The sequence below is a fragment of the Lygodium microphyllum genome, chromosome 8 (genome assembly GCF_053477565.2).
Source record: "Lygodium microphyllum isolate KBCC chromosome 8, Lygodium_microphyllum_v1.1.10, whole genome shotgun sequence".
Taxonomy (NCBI): domain Eukaryota; kingdom Viridiplantae; phylum Streptophyta; class Polypodiopsida; order Schizaeales; family Lygodiaceae; genus Lygodium; species Lygodium microphyllum.
Genome location: NC_141142.1, coordinates 85,785,703 through 85,794,394, shown reverse-complemented (window position 1 = coordinate 85,794,394; position 8,692 = coordinate 85,785,703). Strand labels below are relative to the sequence as shown.

The 8,692-nt window shown below is 35.8% G+C and overlaps 1 pseudogene across 1 annotated transcript; it reads left to right on the top strand.

Moving 5' to 3' along the window:
- The first annotated feature begins 3,531 nt into the window (after positions 1 to 3,531).
- On the top strand, positions 3,532 to 8,077 carry LOC148032535 (putative methylesterase 11, chloroplastic; annotated as a pseudogene). The gene is made up of 5 exons (XR_015691722.1): positions 3,532 to 3,546; positions 5,589 to 5,840; positions 5,947 to 6,090; positions 6,485 to 6,616; positions 7,516 to 8,077. The product of XR_015691722.1 is annotated as a putative methylesterase 11, chloroplastic (transcript).
- Positions 8,078 to 8,692: the final 615 nt, after the last annotated feature.

Here is an 8,692-nt window from a genome sequence, read left to right as displayed (position 1 = left end):
CCCACAAAGACTCAGTATAATGCTTCTCAAGTAGCCAGCCAATTCATGGAATATGTTTTCAAATTACATGGCTTACCATAGGTCATTGTGCATGACCGAGATGCTAAGTTTATGAGTAACTTTTGGCGAGCAGTTTTCAGCTCTATGGGCACTCAGTTAGCCCCTTCCACTGCTTACCATCCACAGACAGATGGTTAGACAGAAAGGGTTAACATATGGCTGGAAACTTACGACAGGCATTTCTATCATGATGTGCAGCATGCTTGGGACTCATGGTTGCATTTGGCTAAGTTTGCCTATGATAACTTCACACATGCTAGCATTGGAGTTTTACCTTTTGAGGCCCTGTATGGCTACAAGGTGCTCCTTCCTATGGTTATCTTCAATGATAAAATAAATCTACAAAGCAGTGTAAAGCTAAATTGAAGAGAACTCAAGATCAAATGAAGCTTTATGCTGATGACAAAAGATAGGAAGTGGAGTTCCAAGAAGGGGATTTGGTGCTCTTGAAAGTGCCTAAGTCTAGATATGCCTCCCTTAAAGACGGGTCCAACAATAAGTAGGCACATAGGTTCTATGGACCATACTAGATTATCAAGAGAGTGGGAGACTTGGCATATTGATTGGAATTACCCCCATCTACGAAGATCCATAATGTCTTCCATGTGAGTCAGTTGAAGCCCTTCATTGGCTCAGCAGTGGACTATGTTGAGGAACTCACACAGATAGATGAAGAAGGCATCATTCAATACATACCCGAAAAAGTCATAGGACAAAGGAAAAAGAGGCTTCGCTCTCGCTCAATCATGGAATACTTGATTAAGTGGCAAGGTTTACCACTCAAGGAAGCTTTTTGGAGGCCAACTTCAATTTTGGAAGAGTTTCCATAACTTTTAGAAGCAGATTTGGCTGAAATCTAGCTAGTAGACAACACTCTATTTTAAAGCAGATTCTATTATATACTACAGACAACAATGCACACCATATATGGGCTGAAAGTACTTCTCGAGAGCTTCGTTTTGATGTGTAGCACACCCCATTTAGAGCCTCCCATAGAAAGTTATGATAAATTCACTATAGCAGGGTCCTATAGTAAACAGCTTGCTGTCCACTGTCTGTAGCCCGCATTTACTCTAGATATTTCGGTCAAAACTCATGTTTATAACTCCTCAATAGAGTCCATGTATCGTACATACCCCATGACCCATCATACACAATAATACCTATTCATTCATCAGTATACCCTTGTAATAATGCAGCAGAGTAGTACTCTGATCGGCCTCTCCCAGTAACCACACGTGCCCAAATTGTTTTTGAGGGCAAAAACCTTCGGGTGGGGATGGAATGTAAGAGAGGGGGACTTAATAATGGGGAAATACTAGCTACACTGGTGGTTGGTATATAAGGTGAAATAGACTTAATTTTTCATTATCAGATAATTAATACAAGTCTTCTTTCTCCTTCACCTTGCTCTCCAAGCTTCCATGTCTTCTCTCTCTCTCTTCTTGTCTTTCTCTCTCAATTTCTAATATTTCTCTCTCCTCGTACCTATCTTTCTCTCTCTTCTGCTCTTCTTCTTCTTCTTTGCAGTCTTCTCTCTCTTCTTTCTCTCTCCCAATCCCTCTCCTTGACACATATAGTTGGTAGCTTGTGTATTCACCCTTTTCATGCCATATAAAAGGGGATGTCCCAGTGTGTGGCAAAAAAGTCAAACCCCAATAGCCCAAGTCTAATATAGAAATAAAATTTGAAATGTCATCGTCACCATACCTGCAAATCGCAAAGTAGGTGGAGCTTGCACATGATAATACACAACTATTGCTAGTTAGACTTTAATGTAAAATAGCAATCATATAATTCATGAGAGCATCCTTCAATGACATAAAAGATTGGGTGACTATCAATTGAATGAGTAAAAGCATTTTAATGAGTTAAGTAGCAATAAGAACTTCTCACCATTCAATCCAGACAATGTTTTTCATTGCGTGTGCCTATTCTACATGATGCTTGACATACATTTACTCTAAAGTTCATATCATGGATTTCGAAAATGTGATGTCAATATCTCAAACCTTTTCTATCAAATGACATGACTTTGAGTTGGCAACTTCTATCAAGAAACATAGCATTTAAGTAGACAATGGATATGTGAACTACATTTTCAAATGAGCTTTAGAACAATTGGCATCACGTGTAACTCGCACAAGAACTATGAAATTGTGTTAACCATGACTAGAGAAAAAAGATTCTACAAACAAAAATAATTTGATGCTTGGAAGGACTCTTTGTCAATGTCAAACTTCCATGGAGCACAACCTTTGTTTTGGGTCTTTGTCACAATGATAGGACATCTATAGCCAAAGTCATCTAGGCTAATAAAGGCAAAGTGTCGATTAGTGATTGAACCAAAATCTCAACTTTTCTATTTAATGTGCCAACAACTAGTAGATGATATTGGACTTAGCATATCAAGAGAGATGATGTTAGCTTTGCAACCAACTAGTGTTTGAATTGTATGGTTAAATGAAATTTTCTTTTCAATCATTAGATTGTGTGGTTACAAGTACTTTTGGTTTTCATATGTTGTGTGCACATGTAGAGAACTTGCCTATTTAATGCTCTTACACCTACACATCGTTTCCTTTTCATGTAAAGCACTCCCATATTTACCTAAGCCTTTTGAGTAATCATACTTCTTAAACTCATAATAAGAACTTATTTTTACATTGGGGAGGAGCATAGCTCTTATTCACTGGCTCTCATTCTCTTTATTCAGTGTAGAGCAATAGCTAATTTTTAGGTCATATTATAATTTAAAACTCTTTTGAGTTGGGATCAAACGTATGTTGTGCGGTAAGGCACCACACTCAAAGCCATGCGTCTTAAATTATGATGATTTGAGCAGAAGTTAAAGTTACTATATGTATATCCTCTACATCGAGTGCATTCAAATCCTATTTATAAATATCATTATCTATGAATTTTTCCTAGATAAAGCATAACCCCACGCGATGCACACATATATTCATGAGTAACTTACTCGAAGAATGAAGCTTTTCATGATCGATGGCAAAGTTTAGTGCGATTGTGGAAAAGCCGGCCTCTTCAATCAAAGAGTGAGAACTCATTAGAGAGAAATTTCACGGGTTGGTTGTAGCATTAAAGAGAGGAAGACACACACGAAAGAAATTTCTGATGGAGTAGCCGTGTGTATGCTTATTTCATGTTGGAAGCTCGCGCGATATTGCACTGGGCATTGACTTGTGCAGTAGGTGTTACAAACACACACGCACGCACACACGACATATAACCGTGCCACGTTTCTAATAATCGGTGGATCTTACACTCTCTCGGTATTCAATAGCATCCGCAAAGCAGAACAGATCATCATCGCTAACTCCAGTCTCACGAATCGTCCATCCAGCTACTGCCGCCGCCCCTCTGTCGCCATTATTATCCTCCTCATCCATGTCGCCCTGGTGAGCTCATGAGATGACATTATAGCGCTAATTTGCTGCTTTTGCTCGCTCCATGACGACGATCAAAGTTAGTCCCAGATCATGTGCTTCTGTCGTAGTTTTCGCTCCTAAGAATTCCCGCCACTTGAACATGCAAATCGCTAGTTCGGTCACCGATGGAATATTATTCACCATGCGATAGTGAATCATTCAACTAATCGCGTGGTAGGAGTGCGTGTGCCCTATGGATTATTCACCTTGCGATAGTGAATCATTCAACTTGCGTGGTAGGAGTGGCCTGTGGAATAAGGTTGCATCTAGCATAGGAGACACAGGTCCCCTATTTGCAAGGGATATAAGTAATCTATCACATAAGCCCCAAGCCTTAAGGTTGAGTCTAGCTATAGCTAGCTAGCTCTCAAAAGATATCAACAATCCAAATCCTAAATAATCCAAGTTAACGATCCCAAGTCCCATGACCCCTTTATAAAGCAAGACCCCATAAGCTAGCCTCAGTGCCATGACCTAATCTACTAAAAAGTCCCTGAGCCTAAAATCTATTGAGTACATCATCATAGTTGGGAGAGCCATTCAATATCAATCCTAATGGCCCATCTTCTTCAAGGATGCAACCTTGTATGTGTTAATACTACAATGTATACCAATATCAATATAACGTACAAGGTAATCGCACATCAACCTTTTGAGAAGTCAAGAGCAAGCTTTGAAAGACACACAATTAAGATGCAGGATAAATGTAGACATGCCACATCCTAAGGGCCACGAACTACTCCCATTAATTGGGATGAAACTCCCTAACTAAGATGGATCTATGGGTCCACTTTATTTTCCTCAGGCCCACTTTGTTTGGCATTGCTTCTCATCCCCTATTATAGACTTTTGCGAAATTCTTACTCTTAATCCTGTGAAGATTATTTAGTGGTGCATCAAACCTGATAAGTGTAGCTATAATTGATCAATAATTTAAAGTTGACCACCTTTTAACCTAGTTTTATATTTATAAAAACTAGGAACTAATTGTATTGTGCCATTTGTACAACTTCTTCCATATCCTTCTAATGCATGGACACTGTTAAAAGAGATAAGAAGAATCCTCTATTTCAACCTTGCATAAAGAGCAAGGTCCTAAAATAAGCATCAACATTCTATGCCTACCACTATGGGAAACTTCAGCATAACTAGACTCTAAAGAAGCATATTGAACTTACAAAAATATATGGCATTCTAAGTTTCTAAGGTTTATAATTTTGTAGTTGTTGCTTACATAGATAAGTTTCTTGTGCTTATCCAAATCATGTAAGAGTTTATGGACACATTGCCCACCTTGCCTAGGATTGAGCTTAATGTTCAATTCAATATCTTTGTTTACCATTTCATTAGCCAATAGGGATCTACTTGGGTAAGAATATAGTACCACTATATTATGGCATCATGTGAATTATTTCAAATAATTTATTGAAATAAAATTTCATATCTAGAAACTTTTTCTCAACATAAGAAAAAAAAAACATATATAGGAAAATATTACCTAGCTAGAAACTTCTTCTCATAGGAAAAAATAGCCTATATAGGAAAATATTACTTATTTAGAAAAAAATTCTACACATGAGGAGAAAAAGCCTATATAGTGAATTTTTAAAACCCTAATCTATATGGGAAGAGAGCGCCCTTTTCGCTAGGTCCAAAAATCCCAAAATGTGTGTAATTTTGTTTAGTAAATTAGGTAGGAAAACTCTTTTTCTCTTATCTAGACACATTAGTCAAAAGCTCCTAGTGATTGATTAGTACAAGATAAGAACTAGCTTATACTCTAGTTATAATTATGATAAACCACACCAACAAGTTAGGGGTGAATGTGCATACTAATGAGACATGTTGTATCTAAGTTTGATGAGATGTGTGCATTTCTTCATAGGTTCTTATGACATGATGTAACCATCACCTTCCTCTTAAATTGAATTATAGCAAAAACTTCACATATTCCAAACTTGTAGCATTGAATGTAAGGTGATTATGATTAGCTTATCTTCACAACTAGAATTTACATAGATACTTTGCATGCAACTAGTTTCTCATGTTTAGCCCTTGTATTTATGATTCTGAAAATAGGTACAAGTTGGTTTATCTCAAGATGGAGGAACAAGTAACCATTTTGTACTCATCCATGGTTTAAGCCACGGGGCATGGTGTTGATACAAAATCATAACAATTTTACAAAGCAAGGGAAACAATGTGACTGCTTTAGATATCACATCAAATGGCATCAACAAAGCAGTAGCAGACCAAGTGACTTCTGTAGCTCAATATGTGAAGCCTTTGACAGAGTTTTTACAGAACAACATTACAAATGTTGATGAGAAGGTTTGATTTGGTTGTCAATTTCCCAGTCACTTTATTTTGCTAGAGCCCATACATTACCTTTTGAATATACAACCACTTCTAATTTCTTTAAATTCTAATATGTTAGGTTATTCTTGTTGGACATAGCTTGGGAGGAGGTGCCATCTCTTATGCAATGGAAAATTTTCCAAATAAAATAGATAAAGCAATATTCCTTTCTGCATTTATGCCAAGGAATGGGGAAAGCTACATACCCATACAAGATTTCGAGGTACTAGACATAAGACCTATGCTTTCTACAATGTGATAATTTATTTCATGTTTTATTGCATTTTATGACACTCATTTCATACATCAAGAACATCATGATTATCATAGCAATGCCTATGGTAATGAATTTAGATGTGCTTATGTTGCAAATATGTAGGCATGTCATGATGGAGTAGCCATGACTAATGAAAGAGTGATAGAAATTGTGAAGAAAATTAAAAAAAACTAAAAACATAATTACAATTTTTTTGATGATGATCATGGCCCTAATTCTTGTGGTGGAAATTATTGTGGTGATAATTAGAATCAAGCATAGTCATTGTGTCATATTTTATTACCATTATTTTATTGTGTGCTCACTTGATGTTTCTCTTGGAACTTCTTGAATTTTCTAGGCTTCACAAGAATTAATCCAAAATAGAGTTTTCCTATTCAATTTCGCAAATGGTTCTTCATCCGAGCCGACATAAGTTTATATTAATCTTGCAAAAGCTGCACAATATTTTTATAATAAAAGCCTAATCGAGGTAAGAATTTACTATTTGGTGCTCTAGCAAAATCTTAGTGCATGCATAACTTGGTTAATCAAATAATTTAAATACAAATCTAAGTCAAGGTCATTATTCCTCTCATACCCCTTCTTTTTGCAACGTACATTACAAGTAAATGTAAAACAAGCAATGCATGTTTTTTGTTCCATTTTGTAATAACTACCAACATCTATGTTGCCATGTAGATACATAATTAGATTTACTTACCATATAGTTTGTATGAAAAATCTCATCATGTAGATTATAAAAAAATGCAATGATTGTCTATAGTTGTGTTCCATGGTACGAAACTAAGTGGACTCGTTGTTCATTAATGTAGTCTGGATGCTCATTTGTGAATGTGTGCAAAAGCATGCAACCTTCCATATGCACATTGAGACACCCATAAAAATGCAAGATTTACTAACAAATTATCCATATCTCCAACCTTTTAAAGAGGAACAAAAAGGTAAAGTTAAATAAATTACGAAACATAATATAGTTATAGAGCATGGGTATATAGTAAAAAAATTCAACCACAAATTTGAATGTTTAGTCCCTCATATTTAAAGTCAATAGATCTTACTCTTAGGAAATTTGAATAGTTAGAAAAAACAAAAATCTAACAAATACCCTATATTCTTGGTATTGAAAATCACTTTTGAGTAAAAGTAACTTACTAAGAACTTATTAATAACTTTTGTATTTTCTCAAGGAAATTCTTTTAGGGTCTACATGACCTAGTCTCTAACAATGTTATGCAAAGAGTGGGAATTTTATTTATGAACAACATTCAAACTAGTCTTTTATTTTGACAAATGCATATTAACCTCATCACCAAAAACTAGTTTATCTAAAAATAGAGTAACAATATAAATTATTGGTGTTTTTTGCAGGATATAAATCTTGCATTCACATTACTGAATCCCTCACCTTATGGACCACTCTTTGAGAACCTTACATTAACTCAGACTCGATATGGTCGTATTAAGCGATACTACATAAAGACAACCATGGACCATGTAATTCCACCATCTCTACAAGCACAAATAGTGCAAGATAATCCCCCAAATAAAGTGTTCACTATTGAAGGTAGTGACCACTCATCCTTTTTTTCTTATCCAGAAGTCCTTTCTAATATTCTCAATTCCATTGCCAAAAACCAAACCTTTAAAAAATAGTATAGTCATGCAAAATGTAAGAACCAAAATTTCAAAGCTCCTTAATAGTTATGTTATCTAGGTTATAGATGATCGTTGCCCTTGAAAGAAGTCAAAACACTATTCTAATAAGCATAGAGGTTTCCATGACTACTCTTATGTAAGGGTCTCTATGCCTTGATGTGTTAACAATTATGGAGGTTAAATACATATCCAGCTTAAAATTGCAATAATTCCATGTTGTATTGGATTGCATCAACCTCTCTTATGAATAGAAGGAACCTTGCAAAGGATGATGATGGACACACAAAGAGAAGCCATCAAAAGTGAAAAGTTATACATGGAAAATATGTGTACCATAGGGAGTACGGAAGAGATGCATGCGTATGTAAGAAACCCACAGGTTTACTACAATAGAAGAATTCAAACAGATGGATGTTAAGATAAAAACTAAGAAACCCTTGTGACTTTTAGTTTGTAAATATGTGGATAAATGTTTTGTTGATCAAAGGTGGAGATTTAGAAATTTGAGAAAATTTTTGGGTGAATTTTAGAAAAAATAACATAAATGTTTGTCTATGTGGGCTATTTTCTGAGTTTTAAAGCCCATAAATTTAGGATTGTGACCTTGAAAACTTCTAGAAAAAGTCATTTGCCTAAAAATAGCATCTAATTTTAACTTGGTGCAAAAATGAAAAATTTAACATCCTCCCTTATGCAAAGTTACATCAGCACAATCCTCAAATCAGATATATCTCATTGTCGGGACCTACAATGGGCCCAACATTGGCTCTAAGGCACAAGCCAGGCCTTTACTACTCACTTGAAACCACCCCACATGGCCGCAGGACTGGGAGCATCTAAGAACTTTGGGTTTGTTCAAGTTTTAAGTCGAATGAATGATTCTTTTCGC